The sequence below is a fragment of the Lissotriton vulgaris genome, chromosome 3_1 (genome assembly GCF_964263255.1).
Source record: "Lissotriton vulgaris chromosome 3_1, aLisVul1.2, whole genome shotgun sequence".
Classification (NCBI taxonomy): domain Eukaryota; kingdom Metazoa; phylum Chordata; class Amphibia; order Caudata; family Salamandridae; genus Lissotriton; species Lissotriton vulgaris.
The window spans coordinates 2,025,259,268-2,025,284,759 of record NC_141689.1 but is presented as its reverse complement, the minus strand read 5'-3'; the positions used below and the strand labels follow the sequence as shown (position 1 = coordinate 2,025,284,759).

Here is a 25,492-nt window from a genome sequence, read left to right as displayed (position 1 = left end):
AACTTCATTGCATTTCACTACACCCTTCTTAAAATATGTGTCTATTTTTATAATTTACCACTATGCCACCAAGGCGGCTTCAGATTGCAAATCCCAATATGACTTTAGAAGACTTGTGACTTACAGTCCCTATAGTAACAAACGCTAGCCGCCTGTGGTTTTCTCTCACTGTCTTTCGAACCTCTACTTTTTCATCCCTGCTGAGAACTGAGGCCTTATGAACAGGCTTCTTCTAACTGGGGGCTGTGGAAAATTGATTACTTTCTCCTTCCCAGTGCAGCCTCTAGTGACATAAGGCTGGCATTACACTATGACATGTCAGTAGGCTGCACTGAAAGGTGTCAAATACCAACAACTGAAGTGCTTACTGTTGAGAATTAGACTGAGATAGAAGCTGTTTGTGGTGGTGCCTGTAGGGGAGAAATACAACAAGGCTGCTGCTGTCACAGCTCCAATTTGTTTTAGCACTGGAACCCTTGGCACAGCATTTACGACAAGACGGCTGCAGATGGGGCATCCCAGTTGGACCCACGCAATATCATCATATGCTGACTGTTAAACAATTTTTATTGGGTTTTATCAACTATAGACATAAGCAGTTACAACAGGATAAGAATGCTGATGATATGATATGATATGTCAAAGATCTCTGTATGAACCTAGATGATGTAGCAATACAGTTCAAAATGTTTGCATCCCTTTCAGGACTGCAGATCAATGTTGATAAATCTTATGCTTTTTCTTTTGAAGGCACTAACAATCTGCCACCCCTGCCATTCAGGGACATGACTCTCCTGATATCTCTCCAGACTTTCCGCTACTTAGAGATTTGAGTTTATCTATACGCACTTTGATGTCCTAGAAGGTGATCTTCTTAAAACTATCACAACCCTCAAATTGCAAGTGAGCTTCTGGATCACACTGCCACTTTCAGTAGCTGGTAGAGTGGCCATAGCCAAAATTAGTATGCTACCTCTTTTATTATGCCATTTTGTAAATATACCAGTAGTGATCCCTGCTCGGATCTTGAAAACACTGAACACCCTCCTAATTGATCTAATCTGGGCCACAGGCGGCTGTAGAGTTGCTCTTCCCATGCTATAACTACCCCACATAAAGGAGGAATGGGCATCCCTGATTTCAAATCTTACTGTATTGTAGGGTAACTAAAATGGCTATCCTACTGGCTAGACTGCCACAACCTGTCCGAAATTGACTACAATGTGCCCATGCTCAATTGTGGAAAACTTCACAGCATGCTGTGCTGGGGCTCCCCATTTCCTGCCAAGAGCCCCCTCCTACTGCAGGCTGACCACTGATATTGGAAGATGGTCTTACTCTACATTAACTCACAAATACCTTATGCTCCGAATATACCACTAATCAGCATCCCAACTGCCTCTGGTACTCTCACGGTGAGTATTATTTTATTTCTTTATTCAGATGCAAAGCAACCATAAAATATACAGTACATCATGTAATAAATAAACAAACAATTCACACTGATACACAATAAAAATGTAAAACAATACAAATAAATAAAAACCAGCTACCCCAATTCTATTGATTTTGGATAGTCTAGATCTATAAGCAGCCCGCAAGAAACTTAACACTGCACAGAGTGTAAGAGAGTTGGATAGCAACTGTAAATACAAGAGGGCCACTTTGGCATGCCTAAACTTCAGGCTTTTTAACAAGGGCAGGAGAAAACGTTTTCTGGGGAATGAAAAAGATTTACACAATAGTATAAAATGTAACGTGTCCTGAGGAGATCGAAGATTGCAGCCACAGGGACCTCGTTGATCTGATGAGAGAAACACCCACCGGGGATGCTAAAAGATGATTAAGCTGGTTGAATTTAAAACGTGTGATTAAAAATCTATTGTGAGCACTAGTTAGGGCCAATAAGTATGGTTCAATGCCCGGAACCGATTTTAACATTATAATATGCCCTTACTGAGGTTTTACTGAGCTCAAGATTTTCACAGTTCGCAGTTTAAAATGTGTGATGCAGTTCATTTATGGTTTTAACGTCCACCTTACTTAAAAAGTCATGTGCAAAAAAGATATCTGGCCTGCCTTTAGCCTGAAAGACTAATTTACGTAATGTATCTAAGGTATTTTGTTACTATTTTCCAATTTCAGGCAATCCGATACAATCATGCGATTTAAATTCTTATGATCAGAAGTCCATATCTTAATCCAGCACACTAAAGGTTTAATTGCCACTAGGTCCGCCAGGAAGCCAACCCCTAGTTCTTCATGCACAGACCAAACTGGCGTACCTTGGGGGACTCGTAGGATCCGAAGCAGGAAAAGTTTTTTTTTCACCTGTAACTAGTGTGGGGGCACATACCCCGAGATTTCGCTACCGTATACTACTCTCGAGATGCCTTTGAACTTGTATAGTTTATAAATTGCCTCCGGGGCCCATGAACCCAATCTGCTTGCAAAACTAGTAATGGCTCCCAGTGATTTATTCAACTTGGTCAGCTTCCCTTCTCAGAGGGGTTCCCACTGTAGTTTTTCATCAAATAGCACTCCCAAATTGGGAAAGCCTGGGACCTTTCCAAGAATATGATTGCCGGCTTTAAAACTTTTTGTCTGGAGCCCCCGTGGGCCCACCACTAATACACAGTACTTGGTGTAATTCACGGACAAGTCCAGCCTGTCCATAAATGCCACAAAACCAACTATTAAAAGCTCCAGGCCCGACCGGTACGGGCCATGAGCACTGCACCGTCCGCATAGAGTAGGCCTGGGAGAACTCTCCTACCTCCTCTAGGGGAGTCTGACTGGAGTGCCAAGAGTGCCGCCTCAAGGCTGTTACTATAGAACAAAAATAAAAAAGGAGCTAAAATACACTCTTGGCGCACCCCTCGTATACAATTAAAATTATTGCCAAGTGTTCCCTCGTGTGAGACTCTCACTGCCGCCAATGTTTGGCCATGGAGTGATATAAGTAGATGTTTAATACGAGAATCCGCTCCCAAGAGGTTAATATGTCCCAAAACGTAGACTGGTTTACCAGGTCAAATGCAGACGTAAGGTCCATGAAGGCCAAATACATGGTACCCGATTGGGCCACAGTATACTTGGAAATCAGAAGGGAGAGATTGAGGCATTGATCCGATGTTGACAAGCCTTCACCAAAACCATATTGGACTTCCGATAGGGTATCGTTATCTGTGGCCCACATAGACAGTCTACATAAGTACCCGACCCAGAACCTCAACTACAAATAGTGGTTCTGTCGGGTGTAGAGCAATTTCTTTGCTTTGCTATACATATAAATATCCTTTGCGTATTTCAAAAAGTGACATTGAATGTACAATATGCAAGGACACACAACACAACTTTTAAATTTGAAAGATTTTTCTTATTATAAGTATCTTGCATGTATCAATCAATAGACAGATGGCTATCCGGGACAAAAGTGACATAAATCACATACAAAGTGGAATGTTTTAGTGACTGGTAGTGACAAGTGATGACCGTGCTTTACAGAGATAGTGAGGAATAACATATTACCATACACTTATACGAAACATATATTGTCATCAGTCCATTTTTTTAATTCAATAGTCACAACAAACTAAATTATTTTTCTTTCTTGTGTTGTAACTTATCATGGACGGATTGATATACACAACGTCGACGTTTCGACCCTAAAGTGTGGTGCAGTCTTAATTACATCCGGAACAGGTCTTCATCAGGACAGGGCAAATGAAGGACAGCCTGCAATTGTAAGGAAAGAGTTTAAAAGTTGGTGTGTGTCTGTAGGTGAAAATTATCAAAAAAGGAAGCAGTGCCATTTGGCGTGCTAACCTGAGAGCTTGAAAAGCTAGAGGTATCTTCTGAAGCTTTTGAGGTAAGAGTGTCAGCCGAAACCTTTCAAGTAGAATCCTTATTCGGGAAAATCTGTAGGAATATTTACGCAAGTGTCAGTTCATGGACTGTTGGGAATATAGCAAGGAGGGCGGTATCGAATGATAAACGTACCTCATGCAATTAATGCGAAATTTCTTCACCAGCCGGTGGAGAAATTGGGGATGTGCCGCCGTAGCGATCACCTGCGGAGGTAAAGGAGACCATTGTTGAGTCCACGAGGCCCCTAGTATGTAGATCTAACATCTAACAGTGTGCCGTGTTAAGTCGATAATATTTACATGCAGGGGTAGTTCACGAGGTGACCCTAAATTACAAGGAGTGTATATCTAAAACTCTGTGTTCTCAAAAGCATAGAGCAGCATGACATTAAACTGTTAGGGTGTAGGTGCACGTGCATCATTCCATACTGTCAATCATGAGCGATGGAGCGTGCACGTGTGGACGTGAGTGGTGTATCCCTGCGTCTATTTTATTGGCAAGAAAGGTGTGTACTTAACAAAAGGGAACATTGGCACCGCGAGACGGTAATCGTCGGTGTGTGCCCAAAACGGATTGTACATGATTAAAGTGGGGCATTTGTGATGCATGCACGTCCAAAAGATGGGACTGTGGGCTTTTCTAAGGTCCAGCATACATGCCCAGACAGTAACACTACCAAAAGGGTACGCAGTTACTAAGTGGGTCAATAAAAGAAGGAGAGAGGGTGTCACAACAGGAATGATAGGTGATCCTATTGCAAAGGGAGGAAAAGGGGGATCCTTTTACTCAAATAAACTTTGCAGTTACAGGAAGGTTAGTTAACAGCCATGAAAACTTGGAAAACTGGTCTAAAGCAATATATATTGCACTAGCATTATCTACAGACACTGCAATAGAGAATGAAATTAGACAGTTTTGTTTTTTAGAAAACGGCTGGAATGCAGACAGTTTTATGGGCTAATTTTATGGAGGGTCACTTTCTGACTGTTGGAAATTGGGCTACTGGTTGAGAGGCATGAAGTACAGATCTCGCGTTGCTGGGCGTCACAAGGGCTCACTGTGGGCGAATAGTCGGGTTCACTGGAGGCATTGATTGGTGGTAGCGTGGTGGAAAGATTTTGGCACAAACAGGCCGGTTTGCAGTTGCAAAGAGCCCAAAACTTTAGGACTTCTATATTTCTTAGGGATAGAGTTCCACTGATGCCACACCAATGGTCCATAACCTGAGTGGCACCTCTTTGGGGATCAGGAACTCACTCTAGCAGAGGTCAGCAGGGCTCAGGCAGGTCCAGGCAGCAGGTCAACTGGGCAAATACAGTGAGGCCTCTGGAGGTGGGAGCTCAAAACTAGGGATCATTCAGCGGACCCTTTGAGTCACTTCAGCCTGGGATGAAGTGCCAAGATCCAATATTCCTTCTCAGCAAGGAGGCAGCAGGCAGCAAGCAGCAAGGCAGCAGATAACAAGGCAGCCAGTTAGCAGTCCTCCTGGCAGCAGAGCAACACAGAAATCCTTCTTCTGCAGTATCCACAGGTCCAGAGGAGTACTGAAGAATTGGGTTTGAGGGTCCAATATTTATACTTGGTGGCAGCTTTGAAGTAGAAGAAACTTCTAGGGCAGTGGTTCCCAATCTGTGTGCCGTGGCACCCCAGTGTGCCGTGAAAAGTAGCCAGGGGCACTGTGCACCAAGCACACAGATTGGGAACCAGAAGCCTTCAGTGTAGAGCAATGCACTCTTGACCTATATTTTTGTGAGCTGATAATCCTATGTAGTTTCGGCAATTAAATAATATAAGCACAAACCATTAAAAACGCTGATGCTTTTTGCTTTTTCCTGCTTTTGTGTTCAGATGTCACATACTCTTATGTATGCGCTTGCATGCATTCCTCAATAGATAAACAGATGTTTAGTTGGGCCCCCGCTTCCAGGCAGCATGCTGAATGTTCCAGAAACATATTTTATGGACACCAACCTTTCCATAGTGAGGCACGGCTGCCAAGACCAGTGTTTGCCCCATGCGAAAATGTAATCTGTTCAACTATCTTTTGCAGAGTCTTAGAAATAAACTCTGCCAAAATCTGGGCCGTATGTAAACCGGATTCTCTGAAAATTCAACATGCATTTGAGGTACAAGGATTCAATTTTGTGGGAGATGTTAACATAATATGGACATTTTGGTAGTCTGTTTTGTAATCTGCTTTTGTAAAGTTTGTTTCTGTGGTCTGTTTCCATGTGCTACTCCTACAGTCTGTTTTCACATGCTACTCTGTAAAGCAGCAGAAGTGACTTCTTTAATTGTGGCTAGCTCATCTAATGGCCTCAAAGTGTGAGAAGAGGGTGGCATGGTTGTGGATAGTTTTTAGGCAATATTGTTGTTCCATCTGTGGTTCTAGTATCAGTGCTCATGCTGGCAGTCTTATTAGTACCCAAGAAAGCCACAGTAGTAAAGTATAGACTTTCATATTTATCTGTAGGATTTGCATGGCACCTCCAATTGGATCCCTTTTGTGATTACCTCCACAACGTTCCATGCTTCCAGGATTTTACATGCCTCATCATACAACCTGCACCAGCAAACTATTCAGCCGGGATGCCATATTTCCCCCAGCTTTGCAAACAATCCAGTTTGTTGCATAGGTCAATATATGTTGGTCACAGAGCACCACACATGCATTCACACATACATGAAAAGTCTGGTGTAAAAGAAATAGTTCTTTGAAACTCATTTGCTAATCAAATGACTGCATGCAAGTACTACATAAAAAGATTTTACCGCGACCTGTCACGCACATCATAGCCTACCATTTACACACTTTCACAGACTCCATGAATATAATACCTTCATCAGCTTCATTCCAATTATTTTCAGGGAGAAAAATGAAAGTACTTCTGAGACTGTGCTTACATCCCCCCACTTGCCAAAAAAGTAACATAATAGGGAGCCATGCCAACAGCCAATAGCTCAAGGGAGCTGGGGGTCGAAAAAGTTTGGGAATCACTGTTCTAGGGATTTCCATCCCCAGAGGTGCTTGGAATTTCCTGCCTCCCTGCCCTGGCCTCAGCTTGTCTGGGTACACAAATGACTTGTGGCAGACCGTTTGTGAGTCTTCTCAGACAGAGGGTTTGTGATGTGCAAGTGTGGTAGGTTATAGCTAAACCCCCTGTAAAGTCAGAGACGGCCCATCCTGCCAACACTTATTTCCCCTGTGCCTCACTGTCTAGGAGCAATACACAAAGACCAATGGCCAGCTACACTTAGTCACGTGACCCAGGATACAGACACTAAATGATTGGGACAAGAACATGCCATATTTCTAAAAGTTATATTTTCAGATTTGTGACTTAATATCCCATGTTAACATTAAATAAAGCTTTAAATCACAATTCTTTAGGTACCAAACTTGAAATTCCTATCTGCTCCAATCTGAAAGTTACCACTAATCAAATGTAATAAGGGAACCCAATATTATCCTATAGAAGAGTTAGGCCTTATGTCCTGGTAGTTTTCACTACCAGGACATATAAAACTTAAAAGTACATGTCCAACTTTATAAATATACTGCACCCTGCCCTCTGGGTTGTAGGGCCGATCCTAGAGGTGACTTATAATATGTATAGACAAGCATTGGGATAGCCAATAAGTCTCGCCTTTTGTACCTCAAAAATGTTGGCACATGAGTATTTTATATTTATTGAGGCTCGACCTAAAAACCTACATGGATTTTACTTGATGGGTGAGTAGAGCATGCAGAGGCAAACAGGTAAAAAATATTCTGTACCCTCGTGTAGATAATCCAACACCAACTAGCGGTCAGTGCCTCCAGAGTCACGTGAGGTGCAGTGGCTCTGCTGCACAACATGAGGGGGTACACTTTCTGTATACCCTTGATGAGTAGAGCTATGCTCCTCTGGAGGAGCGGTAAAACAACGTGGAACCCACCCAGAGGACCTGTAGAGTGTAGTCACTTCTGGGAGAAACAGAGGATCCGGCAGAAATGTTGAAAAGAGGCAGTGTGACAAAACTTACATCTCTGCAATAACACACATAGGCACATGCAGTTTCTTTACAAAGTTCATAAAAGGTGCAATATCCTGAAACAAAATACACACACACGCTAACGCACACACACACTACCTCTCAGTCTCTCTCTACCTCTCTCTCTCTCTGGCAGGATGGCAAGGGAATGCGGCTTTATAAAAACGCACTTTCTTGGGTGCTGTAGAACACTTTAACCTCTTCGCCGCTAATGACAAGGGTAACTCGTCATGGACTTTCCATTGATTTCAATGGAAAGTGAATGGCAGCAATAATATTGCCTTAGCAGTAAAGGGGTTAAGTGAGGTGAAAAGTGAACAACTACGAAAGGAAGAAGAAATATTTTAGGAAACCTTCTCGTGTCACGACAGATATAATGCCACAGGGAAGTCTCTGTTATGCGTCTAACCATATAATCTCTAGGGCTGTCGCCTCTAGGTCCTAATGATGAAACATCACTTGATCCTGTGTCCTCGCTGAATAAGAATCATGTTAATGCTCACTCAGTTCGGCCGTAGGATTCGGTGCAGAGGGCTACTCCTCCATTGTCTGTTATGTGAAGTCCAGCCTTTTATTCTTAGAAATCCACCAAAGTGCTAGGGTGATGTTGGCTCCTTAAAACTGTCCAGTTAGAGTCCCCCCAACGCAAGGAGGCATAGATGGCTGAGCAAGCGGCACAATGATGCCTGTTTTGCGGATGTTTGGTGTAGTGAGAGCAGTGTGCAGCACAGCATGAGTGATGCTGATAAGCTACCTGCCTGTATGGGATAATTTCAAAAGGCCCTGAGGAGAGGGTCCCAAATATCACACACAAACACCAGCTCTGACAATTGCAACTATTCAATAGTCCAACAGTCAAATAATTTTATCAAAATAGTTTTTCATTTTTATTTTCATATTATCAAAACAATGTTATCAACAAAGGCCTGAATGAACACTGCCCTTGGGAGAATGCTATAGTGTAAACTTTGGCCCCCGGATCTTATCGGGAACGAAGGACACTTAGACGGGATCTTGACTCCTTGATTTATTTGTTACCTACCTTGTATATACCTTGAAACTGTCCCCTTAGTTGAGTCTGTTTATGATTTTTTTTGCATTTTCGACTACCTTGATTTTTTGGTACCAATGGATTTCTTTTTAATACGTGGTATGAATACTAAGTTGGCAGGGGTGGTACTATCCAGCATGTGAGCATATTACTTGCTCTCTATCCCCTGAAGGACTGACTCCTCTTTGTTGATTCCTTGTTTGTTCCCTCTTTAAGATGGCCGCCTCTCTTACTGTGGAAGCTGAGCTCAGCCTAGTCTGTTTTCTATCTCGCTATGCGGAATACTCAGACCCCTCATTGGCCGTCTCGCGGCTCGGGAACTATTGAAATTGATCAGCCTCCCACCTACGCATTTGACCTCAGGGATTCCCACCTCGCTGTATCCGGGAAGAATTGTCCAGGAAGGAGTTATTCGTTAATCCCGGTAAGTTGGTCGTGTGCGGGAACCTCAAACATTCATACCCCCTGTATTCTCTAGATGCCTACTATTTTACTCCCGCACTGTTTGCTCGACCCATATAACGTTGTTGCTGGCGATGTCAGGGAGTTGGGCGGGCTCTGCAGGTTACTCTGCGAGCCGGTTTTTGCCTGCATATGCCTTGAAACCCCGTCTTTGCCTTAAACTACGCCCACCGTAAATCTCTCTTCTGCCCTTTTTTTGATCATATTCAGCAGTCTGTCGACTCCAATCTAGGCTTGACTCCATTTGAGAATAGTTTAGATAACTCTTTCCATATTCTTATTAAGGGGGATCGACACCCGAGGGAGCGCGTGTCTTTATACAAGATATGTTTATTAAACAAAGGATAAACACAATTTTCCACCCCTTATCTCTATCATATAATATAACATCGCTACCCTTTCTCCTTTGTTTTATGCAGAAACGCTTAACCTTTTCAAATTCTGCTGATTCCAACGCTTCTATATCCGCATTAAAACCTCGGTAGCTATCAATTGGTGGTTCCTTTGGCAGCTTGCTATCGGTTTCTGTTTCATTGGAAGCCTGATTCTTTGCAACCTGGACGATTTTGGGTGGGTATTATGTATTGTCGCTTTGCACACCATCATGTTTGTTGACCTTATGCTATTTTGAGGGTGGCCGTTCTGTTCCACTCCTACAGAAATATTGTTCCTTGATCCCCACCACAGATAAAACTTGAGTGCATTAGTTGCTCGCTTCTCCGGATTGTGCTAGTAGGATACATTATAGCAATTTCCCACAGGTAGAGTGTCTAGCGTCAGAGAGAGCTCTTTTCTTTTAATTTTCTTCTAATTTTTTCCTTTGATCTTCCCGCATGTCTGGGTTCTTGACTTGCACTTCTTTGATTTTCTTCACGGGTTAATGTGCTACTTTTCACTAGTCTGCATGCATATCAGTCATTGATTAAGACAAGTACTGAAATGTTTTTTTCACTGATTGGGCTCTAGTCAGTCTGTTGAATACTCTTGGTGCACTCTATTTCACTTATCAGACCTTTTGGTCGTGTCATTTTATATATATATATATATATAAAAAACAATAACTGTGTCACTGACTCTTGCCACCTATAACCAATATTGATGCTTTGATAGTACGCAGTAATATATATTGATGATGTATCTTTCTGTGATTTTAGGTGTGTCTGTTTGTCCCACACCACATTTCCATCTTCGCCCTGATGAAGGTATTGCCCCAGCAGGGGGCTGTACACCGAAACGCGCGTTGGCGTTTAACCTATCTCGTGTTCGTGGATTGTAACTCCGCTCACCACCAGGATGATTCATGAGAACTTGTCATCTGTTTCACCATCTTGATGTATTTGTGATGTTATGAAATTGTTTGTTTTGTAGTATGAATGTATGTGCTGATTTGAATGCATGTTTGTATGACCGATAGCTCTGATTGAGGTGTGTGGGACACTGTGTATATGCATATTTATTGCCTAATATTATATTTCTTATGTATTCATCTTGCAAAAAATCTTTTGATAACATTGTTTTGATAATAGGAAAATAAACATAAAAAAATGTTGATAAAATAATTTGACTGTTGGACTATTGAATAGTTGCAATTTTCAGAGCTAGTGATTTTGTGGGATATTTGGGACCCTCTCCTTAGGGCCTTTTGAAATTATCCAATATAGGCAGGTAACTTTTGTATAATGGTTCTCCTTATTTCCCCTGCTTTACCTGCCTATCATCAGTTGTCAGGGGTCCCCTTTGTAGTGGTTGTTGCTGATAAGCTGACTGATAAGCTGCGTGGTTTACTACATGTCTTCTATTTTCAGAAGCTGCTGCCTTTGCTAGTTCTAGCATCAACCTGACACTGCCGGCCCACCATCCCACCTGCAGGACCGAAAAAGTGACAGATGCTGTGTGTGTATCACTGCTGCTTCAGAACACAACTCCCCAGGGTTGCGACCTTTAGAGCACGGGCTCGGTGCTGACACACACTGGAAATATTGTTTGATATGTAAACAAAGGGACATACACAGGCACTGAGTCAGGGATCAAGGGAGCTGGAGCGAGGCAGAGCAGGGAATACGGGGCGTGGTTTCAAGGCTAATGCTAGTGTTTCATGCGGTGAGTCATGCACACACCTCCTACCTTCTCTGTGAAAACGGAAACGCAGCCACAATATGTTTATTTTTGATTGAGTCAGTTTCTGTTGAGAGAAAATTAGAGCCTTGTTAAACCTATATTTGGAGCGCGGAGACTTGAGGACGCGCCTGCGGTGCTGTCGGGATAGTGGTGTCATAGAGCATGCGCGCTTCATAGGCGAGACCTAAAAACTGAAGGTTTAGGTGTGGCAAAATGTATATTTTGCCAGGTCAGAATGGCAGCTTAAAACTGCTCTCAACAGCTTCAATGGCAGGTCTCAGTCATGCTTGACAGGCGAGTTAAATGGGAGGCACAATTAGTGATGCAGGCCCACTAATAGCATTTCATTTACAGGCCCTGGGTTAATGCAGTACCAGTTTACTAGAGACTTACAAGTAAATTAAATGTGCCAATTCTAGCATGTTTAAAAGATAGAGAACAGGCACTTTAGCACTGGTTAGCAGTAATAAAGTGTGCAGGGCCCTGACAAGCAACAATAATGGGTTCAAAAAACAAGAGGGTGAAGGCAAAAGTTTGGGGATGACCCTGCAGAAAGAGCCAAGTCCAACACTGATCATCATGTATATAATGCACTGGCGTTCAAAGTGCTCTGGAATTGGGGGGGGGGGGGGGGAGCATATTTCCTTCATTGTTGTTGGAGTCATATAGTCAAACTTCTTCAGGTCTCTGGTGAGTCGTGCTGTAGCATGCAGGATGCCTTCTAGGGCACCGAAGTGGTGCTGTGGATTAACTTCAAATAGTCCCTGGATATTGATCACACTTCCATCAAGGCATTTTCCATTGTCCCTTACTGAATACGTTTTCCTACCGACCCCTACAGGGAGATGTTAATTCTAAATAGCCACTGCAGTAGTCTTATGTTTTTTCTTAATGCCATTTTTCTTATGCATTTTTCTTTTTGTAGGTAAACTTGGTTAGACTTTTTATTTCTTTTAGTAAAAATTGTGTTTATTTGGTATCTTACACACCCCAAACTACCAAAGGTAAGCCTTGCATACCAGTCGGGAAAATTGTTTATATTTTGAGGTATTTATTATTTTGCAATGTGAGATTTCACGTCTATACTGTGACCTCTTTCCTCCTTATCCCAACAGTCAGATTTCCCTGTGTATATTTTGAGAATGATTCATAAAAAGTCTACCATTTGATCACTTATAAGCATTGGTCATCTTTTAGTATTATGTCAGACCATCACTGAAAGAGCTATTACAAAAACTGTGCCAGCAAGTGAGTTTATGGGCAATTTAAACAGTGTGAAACACAAGCATATATTCTTATGCACTTCAACATTATTGTTTTTTTTAATTATTTTTATTAACCTAGAAAAGAGGAAAAAAACATTTGAAACATTATTGTTTTTTATATTGATAATTCTGCTTACCACTGTATGTACCAATATATTTTATATTTTATAGTTTATAGTGTCCTTTAGCCTCAATTATGCTTCCTACATTAATGGCTCTAGTAGGCCCAGAAGCCATGTCATTTATGGTAGTACATTTGCACATTTCTGCCTCTTTTTCAGTGTTGGAAACTAAAAGCAGGATTTTAAGAGAAAAAAGAACTTAGTACCGTATTCTTGAATTATATCTTCTACTCGTGGATGTTCCTCCGAGAGAAGATCCTGCCACCTGCTCATAAGATGTTTTTTGCTGAAAGCAATACGTTTCTGTCACATACATGGGTGTTGTGAACTCTTTCCGATAGCAGCTACTGCGGGGGTGTAATTCTTTATGGGCCTATTCTGTCTGAAACTTGGCAGACAAAAGCTAATAATTAACTCTGAATGGGTGAAATGATAGAAAGATGAGAAGGTGAAAAGAGAGGTGGGTGAAAGCGGGGGGGGAAGGATGGATGGACATGTGGGTGAAAGGATGGGTGAAAGGATGAATAGATGAATGGGTGAAATGATGGGTGGAAACGTGGATGAGAGAATGGGTGAGCTAAAGGATGGCAGAGTAAATGGAAACATAAGAGGACGGGTGGGAGAAAGTATATCAGAGTAAATAGAAATTTGAGAGGCTATGTAGATAGGGGTAAAAGAATGGCCGAGTAAATGGGAATCTGAAAGAATGGGTGGATGGGAATCTGAGAGAGAGGATGGATGAATAGTTGGATGGATGGCAGGCAGAGTACATGGAATTCTGAGAGGATGGATAGATGGATAAAAAATGGAAATCTGAGAGGAATGATGGATAGCAGAGTAAATGGAAATCTGAGAGGCTGGATGGATGGACAAAAAGATCAATTGATATCTGAAATTTTTCATTGATGGGTATGTTAATTGATAGATGTATGTGTGGATAGATATAATAAGTATGGGTGAATACATGCATAGATGATGTATGTGTGAATGGATATATTGATGGATAATGGATGGAATATCAAAGGATGGATGGAATGGTAAAAGATTAAATAAAGGATGAAAGAATGAATGGATGACAGAATGTTAAGGTGAAATGCTGGATATCGATCGATGGACGGAAGGATGAAAGGATGAATGGATCGATGCTTGGATGGAAGAGACAAGTTACAATTTCTAGGGAGGATCTGGCTCACTTGTGTCGCTTACTTGATGCAATCAGAGTTTGGTTCAAAGGAGATGGGGCATTTTGATTTTCTTACTACTACCTTGGTCACGTGATTATGTTTCATAGGCTTGTATTGATAGAAAACACATAAACTAAACTAAATTCCATGTCTTTTTTCATTACATGCTCCAATTAACCATTTTTAAGCAAGAGCTCTAGACAGTTGCAATGACCATTGTCCCTCAATTATTTGCTGTGCAGATTGTTATTTTTGCAATTAAAAGCAGCTGCTTGTCTTTCTGATGTGTTGTATTTTACCAACTGCATAAAGAACAATTGATGGACAGAATGTAGACTAATGTCATACATTCACCCAGTCCAGATATCTGGGCCTAAATCCATAGTTTTTTGCTCACCATGCCATTCCAGTTTGGACCCAGCCATATGCCAATCAGTCTTGACCCTGTGCCCAATGGAAACATTCCAGCCCAAACTGGCAGGCCATGTTCTCCCTGGACTGGAAACAAGCATCCTAGGACGGATTTCGGGCTTTCAGCCCTCATCAGCCAGGATAGCTTGACTGCAGTGGCATGGAGAGCACGGTACCCACGTCTGGGCATACCCGTCCCACTCGGGGTAACAAATGCAAAAAGAACAATTGATGGACAGAATGTAGAACAATGTCATACATTTACCCCAGTACAGAGATCTGGGCCTAAATCCATCGTTTTTTCGCACACCATGTCATCCCAGTTTGGACCCAGCCATATGCAAATTAGTCTTGACCCCACGCCCCTTTCCCATGCCTATCTCACCTTCAGCACAAAGAGAACGGGCTTCTTATGTAAGCAGTGCATCCCCTACAAGCAACTCCTGCATGTCCTGCTGCTGCGAGTTGGTTTAACATCCCAGAGGATGGGGCAATCTGTCTGATAGCAAGAACATCTATCTCTGAGCAATGAAAGTTAACTTGACGCCTGACCTTAACTTTCTCTCGCCGTCTCGTCCCCAGTTTCCGATAACTGTACATTTTAATAGGGGACAGCTTTCCACCCGGTTAGCAGCTCAACGCACCAGATCAGCCCAGTCTCAACGCCTGAGCGTGTCGCCATCATCCAGCAGGCAGCTCCCGCCATTGTGTCTTAGTGTGCTGTTTCCCTCTCAACACTCACTGACCCTTGCGCTCTTGGTGCCTCTCCTGTGTGCTCTTTGTTCCACTCACTTCACCCACGACTTTATTTTCATTTTATATTCCCTCCTCCCTTTGCTGTCCTACCCTCACAATCATATGTTTTTCCCCACTTTTTGATTTGGAAGGTCCAACAGCTGCCATTTAGCTTCACTACATCAATAACACTATTGCTCGCTTTGCCGAAGTACGTGACGTTTGCCATCTAAGACCAATCAGTTAAAAGAAAATGGTATATGGTGCCTGTGTCATGCTGTGATTAGCAACAGCAGCTGCATCATCTCACCTTTGCTTTTTTTTTTTGCCGATGCAATGCAGCATCGCTGTAAAGCATTTTGCTGATGCTTAACAGCATCTGCAACAATCATTAGCAAAGCCAGTGGATGCAAAAGGCAAGCCCTATTGGTCTTACCAATGCTTTTCTGTTGTTGGTTGCCGAAAGGCTATTTGTGCATAGGTTGTAACGGCAAGCATTGGGGGGCAGTGCGGTTATCAAAAGGTGGGAGCGTTCGGTTATCTGAAAGAAAATACCACTAGTACTCTACCGCCCTCACTCTACTGCCCTCACGCCCTCACTCTACTACCCTCACTCTACCACTCTACCGCCCTCACTCTACTACTCTACTGCCCTCTCTACCACTCTACCGCCCTCACTCTACCCCTCTCACTCTACCACTCTACCGCCCTCACTCTACCACTCTACCGCCCTCCCTCTACCACTCTACCGCCCTCACTCTACCACTCTATCGCCCTCACTCTACCGCCCTCACTCTCCAACTCTACCGCCCTAACTCTCCCACTCTACCGCCCTCAATCTACCACTCAACCGCCCTCTCTCTACCGCCCTCACTCTACCACCCTCCCGCCCTCACTCTACCACCCAACCGCCCTCAGTCTACCACTCTACTGCTCTCACTCTACCACCCTCACTCTACCACCCTCACTCTACCACCCTCACTCTACCACTCTACCGCCCTCACTCTACTGCCCTCACTCTACCACACTACCGCCCTCACACTACCGCCCTCACTCTACCACTCTACCGCCCTCACTCTACCGCCCTCGCTCTACCACTCTACCACCCTCACTCTACCGCCCTCACTCTACTGCCCTCACTCTACCACTCTACCGCCCTCACACCCTCACTCTACCGCACTCACTCTAGCAACTCTACTGCCCTCACGCCCTCACTCTACCACCCCCACTCTACCACTATACGCCCTCATTCTACCACTCTACCGCCCTCACTCTACCACTCTACCGCCCTCACTCTACTACTCTACTGCCCTCACTCTACCACTCTAGCACCCTACAACCCTCACTCTACCACTCTACCACCCTCAATCTACCACTCTATCACCCTCACTCTATCACCCTCACTCTACCGCCCTCACTCTACCACCCTCACTCACTCTACTGCCCTTACTCACTCTACCGCCCTCACTCACTCTACTGCCCTCACTCACTCTACTGCCCTCACTCACTCTACCGCCCTCACTCACTCTATCGCCCTCACTCACTCTATCTATCTATCGCCCTCCCTCACTCTATCTGTCTATCGCCCTCCCTCACTCTACCACTCTACCGTCCTCATGCCCTCACTCTTCCGCCCTCACTCTACCACTCTACCACCCTCACTCTACCACTCTACACCCTCATGCCCTCACTCTACCGCCCTCACACCCTCACTCTACCGCCCTCACTCTACCACTCTACCGCCCTCACTCTACCGCACTCACTCTACCACTCTACCGCCCTCAAGCCCTCACTCTACTGCCCTCACTCTACCACTCTACTGCCCTCACTCTACCGCACTCACTCTACCACTCTACCGCCCTCACTCTACCACTCTACCGCCCTCACTCTACCACTCTACTGCCCTCACTATACCGCCCTCACACCCTCACTCTACTGCCCTCACTCTATCACTCTACCGCCCTCATGCCCTAACTCTACCGCCCTCACTCTACCACTTCACTGCCCTCACTCTACCACTCTACCGCCCTCACTCTACCACCCTAACGCCCTCACTCTACCGCCCTCACACCATCACTCTACCACCCTCACTCTACCACTCTACCGCCCTCACTCTACCACTATACTCCCTCACTCTACCGCCCTCACTCTACCACTCTACTGCCCTCACTCTACCACTCTACCACCCTCACGCCTTCACTCTACCACCCTCACTCTACCACTCTACCACCCTCATGTCCTCACTCTAGCGCCCTCACTCTACCAATCTAGACCCCTCACTCTACCGCCCTCACTCTACCACCCTCACGTCCTCACTCTACCGCCCTCACTCTACCGCCCTCACTCTACCACTCTACCGCCCTCACTCTACCACTCTACTGCCCTCACTCTACCACTCTACCACCCTCACTCTACCACTATACTGCTCTCACTTTACCGCCGTCACTCTACCGCCCTCACTCACTCTACTGCCCTACTCATTTTATCGCCCTCACTCACTCTATCGCCCTCACTCACTCTATCGCCCTCACTCACTCTATCGCCCTCACTCACTCTATCTATCTATCGCCCTTCCTCACTCTATCTTTCTATCGCCCTCCCTGACTCTATCTACCGCCCTCCCTCCCTCACTCTATCTATCGCCCTCCCTCACTCTATCTATCTGTCGCTCTCCCTCACTCTATCAATCACCAGCCCTCCCTCACTCTATCTATCTATCTATCTATCACCCTCCTTCTATCTATCTATCGCCCTCCCTCTAACTATCTATCGCCCTCCCTCTATCTATCGCCCTCCATCCCTCTATCTATCGCCCTCCCTCTATCTATCGCCCTCCCTCCCTCTATCTATCGCCCTCCCTCTATCTATCTATCGCCCTCCCTCTATCTATCTATCTATCTATCGCTCTCCCTGGAGATTTTCCACTTCTGTTGCGCACAGGCCTCGTTCCACGCAAATCCGGACACAAGGCCCGCCTCCACCGAAATAGCAAGAAAGGGACTATCCCTCCCCCGGTTAGTACATTGGTGGCACGGCAGCCCACATCTCCAGCAACATACTCATATTTTTTCACGACCCATTTGAAAAATGCACAAGTCTCTCTCATTGATGGCCAGCACCGACATACACTTTTAGACACACCTCCCGCCAGAAGTTCTAGAATTGCGAAGTTTAGAGCTGGGGAGCTACGTTCGAATCTCGGCATCAGCTCAACATCATGTGATTTCAGGCAAATTGCTTTGTCTCCCTGTGCCCACCACAAATGAATGTGTTATTCTGTAATGTAAATTGTGCTCATGCCATGTTTTCGAGTTTGCGCTATATAATATAGCAAGGAAAAATAAAGTAGGGAAACTCGAGTTCCCACACTACTGACCGCGCACTCTTAAGTGCATCAGAAGTGCACTGTGAATCGGAGCATTTCACAGGCCTGTCACAGATAAGAAATGCTATCAAAACAAAATCCTACAAAACGATATACTAATGGCTGGCAGCAATCCAGACCCGGTCTATCTATCTATCACCCTCCCTCACTCTATCTATCTGTCGCCCTCCCTCAATCTATCTACCGCCCTCCCTCCTTCACTCGATCTGTCTATCGCCCTCCCTCACTCTATCCATCTATCGTCCTCCCTCACTCACTCTTTCTATCGCCCTCCCTCCCACACTCTATCCATTTATCGCCCTCCCTCACACTATCTATCGCCCTCCCTCCCTCTATCAATCTATCTATCGCCCTCCCTTTATCTATCTATCACCCTCCCTCTATCTATCGCCCTCCTTCTATCTATCTATCACTCTCCCTCCCTCTATCTATCGCCCTCCCTCCCCCTATCTATCTATCGCCCTCCCTTTATCTATCTATCACCCTCCCTCTATCTATCGCCCTCCTTCTATCTATCTATCACTCTCCCTCCCTCTATCTATCGCCCTCCCTCCCCCTATCTATCTATCGCCCTCCCTCTATCTATCTATCTATCTTTCGCCCTCACTCTATCTATCGCCCTCACTCTATCGCCCTCCCTCACTCTATCTATCGCCCTCCCTCTCTTCCACCCACCTCCTTTTCTAACTCCCTGTTCACTTCTCTTCTCCAGAGCTGATCTGCTGCTCTCTTCAACCAGCCTCCTTCTCTACCTCCCTGTTCTCTTCTCCCGTGATGTTATGCTGCTCTCTTCCACCCCACCTCCTTCTTTAAATCCCTGTTCTCTACTCCTGTGCTAATCTGCTGCTGTCTTCTACCGCACCTCCTTCTTTAACTACCTGTTCTCTTATGCTGTGCTGATCTGCTGCCTCTTCAACCCACCTCCTTCTCTAACTCCCTGTTCTCTTCTTTTCTCCCTCTGCTGATCTGCTGCTCTCTTCCACCCTGCCTCCATCTTTAACTCCCTGTTCTCTTCTGCTGATCTGCTGCTCTCTTCCACCTCGCCTCCTTCTCTAACTCCCTGTTCTCTTCTCCTGTGCTAATCTGCTGCTCTCTTCCCCCCACCTCCTTCTTTAACCACATGGCTGCTGGGCGTTTTCCCCCCCCTGTGCTGGAAAATGCCATTTTAGTGGCACCATGACGAGCTCAGCTCGTCATCAGCACACGACACCCGTAGGTGATGACGAGCTGAGCTCGTCATCAGCATCGAAAGGGTTAACTCCTTGTTCTCTTCTGCTGTGCTGATCAGCTCCTCTCCACCAATGTGCCTCCTTCTCTAACTCCCTGTTCTCTTCCCTTCTCCTGTGCGGATCTGCTGCTCTCTTCCACCCCGCGTCCTTCTTTAACTCCCGGTTTTCTTCTCCTGTGCTAATCTGCTATTCTCTTCCACCCGCCTCTTTCTCTAGCTCCCTCTTCTGTTTTGCTGATCTGCTGCTCTCTTCCACCTCGCCTCCTTATCTAACTCCCTGTTCTCTTCTCCTGTGCTAACCTGCTGCTCTCTTCCACCCACCTCCTTCTCTAACTCCCTGTTCTCTTCTCTTCTCCCGTGCTGATCTGCTGCTCTCTTCCACTCTGCCTCCTTCTCTAACTCCCTGTTCTCTTCTCTTCTCCTGTGCTGATCTGCTGCTCTCTTCCACCCGCATCCTTCTTTAACTCCCGGTTTTCTTCTCTTGTGCTAATCTGCTGTTCTCTTCCGCCCCCCTCTTTCTCTAGCTCCCTGTTCTCTTCTCCTGTGCTGATCTGCTGTTCTCTTCCACCCGCCACTTTCTCTAACTCCATGTTCTCTTCTGCTGTGCTGTTATGCTGCTCTCTTCCACCCACCTCCTTCTCCAACTCCCTGTTCTCTTCTCTTCTCGCAGGCTAATCTGCTGCTCTCTTCCACACACCTTCTTCTCTAGCTCCCTGTTCTCTTCTCTTCTCCTGTGCCGATCTGCTGCTCTCTTCCACCTGCTTCCTTGTTTAACTCCCTGTTCTCTTTTGCTGTGCTGATCTGATGCTCTAGTCCACCCCAACTCCTTCTTTAACTCCGTTCGCTTCTCTTCTCCTGTGCTGATTTGCTGTTCTCTTTCACCCCGCCTCCTTCTCTAACTCCCTGTTCTCTTCTCATGTGCTAATATGTTGTTCTCTTCCATCCGCTTCCTTCCGTAACTCCCTGTTCTCTTCTCCTGTGCTGATATGCTGCTCTCTTCCATCCACCTCCTTTTTAACTCCATGATCTCTTTACCTGTGCTGATCTGCTGCTCTCTTCACCCCGCCTCCTTCTTTAACTCAGTTTTTTTTCCTGTGCTGATCTGCTGTTCCCTTCCACCACCTCCTTTTCTAACTCCCTGTTCTCTTCTCCTGTGCTGATCTGCTGTTCTATTTCACCCCGCCTCCTTCGCTAACTCCCTTTTCTCTTCTCCTGTGCTGATCTGCTGTTCTCTTTCACCCCTCCTCCAACTCTAACTCCCTGTTCTCTTCTCCTGTGCTGATATGCTGTTCTCTTCCACCCGCTTCCTTCCTTAACTCCCTGTTCTCTTCTTCTGTGCTAATCTGCTGCTCTCTTCCACCCGCCTCCCTCTTTAACTCCCTGTTCTGTTCTCCCGTGCTGATCTGCTGCTCTCTTCCACCCGCCCCCTTCTCTAACTCCCTGTTCTGTTCTCCCGTGCTGATCTGCTGCTCTCTTCCACCCCACCTCATTCTCTAACTCCTTGTTGCCTTCTCCTGTGATGATCATTTTGCTCTTTTCCATCTGCCTCCTTCCCTAACTCCCTTTTCTCTTCTCTGTGCTGATCTGCTGTTCTGTTTCACCCCGCCTCCTTCTCTAACTCCCTGTTCTCTTCTATCGTGCTGATCTGCTGTTCCCTTCCACCCCACCTCCTTCTCTACCTCCCTGGTCTCTTCTCCTGTGCTGATCTGTTGCTCTCTTCCACCCGCCTCCTTCTTTAACTCACTGTTCTCTTCTCCTGTGCCGATCTGCTGTTCTCTTCCACCCGCCTCCTTCTTTAACTCCTTGTTCTCTTCTCCTGTGCTGATCTGCTGCTCTCTTCCACCCGCCTCCTTCTTTAACTCCCTGTTCTTTTCTCCTGTGCTGATCTGCTGCTTTCTTTCCACCCCGCCTCCTTCTTTAACTCCCTGTTCTCTTCTCTTCTCTTCTCTTCTCTTCTCTTCTCTTCTCTTCTCTTCTCTTCTCTTGTGCTGATCTGCTGCTCTCTTCCACCCCACCTCCTTCTTTAACTCCCTGTTCTCTTCTGCTGTGCTAATCTGCTGCTCTCTTCCACCTCACCTCCTTCTCTAACTCCCTGTTCTCTTCTCTTCTCCTGTGCTGATCTGCTGCTCTCTTCCACCCGCCTCCTTCTCTAACTCCCTGTTCTCTTCTCCTGTGCTGATCTGTTGCTCTCTTCCACCCCGCTTCCTTCTTTAACTCCCTGTTAACTCCTGCTGATCTGCTGCTCTCTTCCACCTCACCTCCTTCTCTAACTCTGTGTTCTATTCTCTTCTCCTGTGCTGATCTGCTGCTCTCTTTCACCCCACCTCCTTCTTTCACTCCCTGTTCTCTTCTGCTGTGCTAATCTGTTCCTCTCTTCCACCCAACCTCCTTCTCTCTCTCCCTGTTCTCTTCTCTTCTCTCGTGCTGATCTGCTGCTCTCTTCCACCCTGCCTCCTTCTCTAACTCCCTGTTCCATTCTCTTCTCCTGTGCTGATCTGCTGTTCTCTTTCACCCCGCCTCCTTCGCTAACTCCCTTTTCTCTTCTCCTGTGCTGATCTGCTGTTCTCTTTCACCCCTCCTCCAACTCTAACTCCCTGTTCTCTTCTCCTGTGCTGATATGCTGTTCTCTTCCACCCGCTTCCTTCCTTAACTCCCTGTTCTCTTCTTCTGTGCTAATCTGCTGCTCTCTTCCACCCGCCTCCCTCTTTAACTCCCTGTTCTGTTCTCCCGTGCTGATCTGCTGCTCTCTTCCACCCGCCCCCTTCTCTAACTCCCTGTTCTGTTCTCCCGTGCTGATCTGCTGCTCTCTTCCACCCCACCTCATTCTCTAACTCCTTGTTGCCTTCTCCTGTGATGATCATTTTGCTCTTTTCCATCTGCCTCCTTCCCTAACTCCCTTTTCTCTTCTCTGTGCTGATCTGCTGTTCTGTTTCACCCCGCCTCCTTCTCTAACTCCCTGTTCTCTTCTATCGTGCTGATCTGCTGTTCCCTTCCACCCCACCTCCTTCTCTACCTCCCTGGTCTCTTCTCCTGTGCTGATCTGTTGCTCTCTTCCGCCCGCCTCCTTCTTTAACTCACTGTTCTCTTCTCCTGTGCCGATCTGCTGTTCTCTTCCACCCGCCTCCTTCTTTAACTCCTTGTTCTCTTCTCCTGTGCTGATCTGCTGCTCTCTTCCACCCGCCTCCTTCTTTAACTCCCTGTTCTTTTCTCCTGTGCTGATCTGCTGCTTTCTTTCCACCCCGCCTCCTTCTTTAACTCCCTGTTCTCTTCTCTTCTCTTCTCTTCTCTTCTCTTCTCTTCTCTTCTCTTCTCTTCTCTTCTCTTCTCTTCTCTTGTGCTGATCTGCTGCTCTCTTCCACCCCACCTCCTTCTTTAACTCCCTGTTCTCTTCTGCTGTGCTAATCTGCTGCTCTCTTCCACCTCACCTCCTTCTCTAACTCCCTGTTCTCTTCTCTTCTCCTGTGCTGATCTGCTGCTCTCTTCCACCCGCCTCCTTCTCTAACTCCCTGTTCTCTTCTCCTGTGCTGATCTGTTGCTCTCTTCCACCCCGCTTCCTTCTTTAACTCCCTGTTAACTCCTGCTGATCTGCTGCTCTCTTCCACCTCACCTCCTTCTCTAACTCTGTGTTCTATTCTCTTCTCCTGTGCTGATCTGCTGCTCTCTTTCACCCCACCTCCTTCTTTCACTCCCTGTTCTCTTCTGCTGTGCTAATCTGTTCCTCTCTTCCACCCAACCTCCTTCTCTCTCTCCCTGTTCTCTTCTCTTCTCTCGTGCTGATCTGCTGCTCTCTTCCACCCTGCCTCCTTCTCTAACTCCCTGTTCCATTCTCTTCTCCTGTGCTGATCTGCTGCTCTCTTCCACCCCACCTCCTTCTTTAACTCCCTGTTCTCTTTTGCTGTGCTGATCTGCTGCTCTCTTCCACCGCCTCCTTCTTTCACCGCCTATCGCCCTCACTCTATCGCCCTCACTCTCTATCTATCAATCTATCTATCTTTCTATCTATCTTTCTATCTAGCTTTCTATCTATCTATCTATCTATCTATCTATCTATCTATCTATCTATCTATCTATCTATCTATCTATCTATCGCCCTCACTCTATCTATCGCCCTCACTCTATCTATCTATCAATCTATCGCCCACACTCTATCTATCTATCTATCTATCGCCCTCACTCTATCTATCTATCGCCCTCACTCTATCTATCTATCTATCGCCCTCACTCTATCTATCTATCGCCCTCACTCTATCTATCGCCCTCACTCTATTTATCTATCTATCTAGCTAGCTAGCTATCTATTGCCCTCACTCTATCGTCCTCACTCTATCTATCTATCTATCTATCTATCTATCTATCTATCTATCTATCTATCTATCTCCCTCACTCTATCTATCTATCGCCCTCACTCTATCTATCTATCGCCCTCACTCTATCTATCTATCGCCCTCACTCTATCTATCTATCGCCCTCACTCTATCTATCGCCCTCACTCTATCTATCGCCCTCACTCTATCTATCTATCTATCTATCTATCTATCTATCTATCTATCTATCTATCTATCTATCTATCTATCGCCCTCACTCTATCTATCGCCCTCACTCTATCTATCGCTATCTATCTGTCTATCTATCTATCTATCTATCTATCTATCTATCTATCTATCTATCTATCTATCGACCTCAGCTATCTATCTATTGCCCTCACTCTATCTATCTATCTATCTATCTATCTATCTATCTATCTATCTATCTATCTATCGCCCTCACTCTATCTATCGCCCTCACTCTATCTATCTATCGCCCTCACTCTATCTATCTATCGCCCTCACTCTATCTATCACCCTCTATCTATCTATCGCCCTCTAGCTATTTATCTATTGCCCTCACTCTATCTATCTATCTATCTATCTATCTATCTATCTATCTATCTATCTATCTATCTCCCTCACTGTATCTATCTATCACCCTCACTCTATCTATCTATCGCCCTCACTCTATCTATCTGTCTATCTATCTCCCTCACTCTATCTATCGCCCTCACTCTATCTATCTGTCTATCTATCGCCCTCACTCTATCTATCTATCGCCCTCACTCTATCTATCTGTCTATCTATCGCCCTCACTCTATCTATCTATCAATCTATTGCCCACACTCTATCTATCTATCTATCGCCCTCACTCTATCTATCTATCTATCTATCTATCGCCCTCACTCTATCTATCTATCGCCCTCACTCTATCTATCGCCCTCACTCTATTTATCTATCTATCTAGCTAGCTAGCTATCTATCGCCCTCACTCTATCGTCCTCACTCTATCTATCTATCTATCTATCTATCTATCTATCTATCTATCTATCTATCTATCTATCTCCCTCACTCTATCTATCTATCGCCCTCACTCTATCTATCTATCGCCCTCACTCTATCTATCTATCGCCCTCACTCTATCTGTCTATCGCACTCACTCTATTTATCGCCATCATTCTATCGATCGCCCTCACTCTGTCTATCTATCGCCGTCACTCTATTTATCTATCTATCTATCGCCCTCACTCTATTTATCTATCTATCGCCCTCACTCTATCTATCTTTCGCCCTCCCTCTAGCTATCTATCACCCTCTCT

General features: G+C 45.3%; 1 protein-coding gene across 1 annotated transcript in view; it reads right to left on the bottom strand.

Annotated features, from left to right (window-relative positions):
* The window catches only part of FAM149A (family with sequence similarity 149 member A), a 427,025-nt gene that overhangs the window by 312,265 nt on the left and 89,268 nt on the right, over positions 1–25,492 (bottom strand). The window lies entirely within an intron of this gene.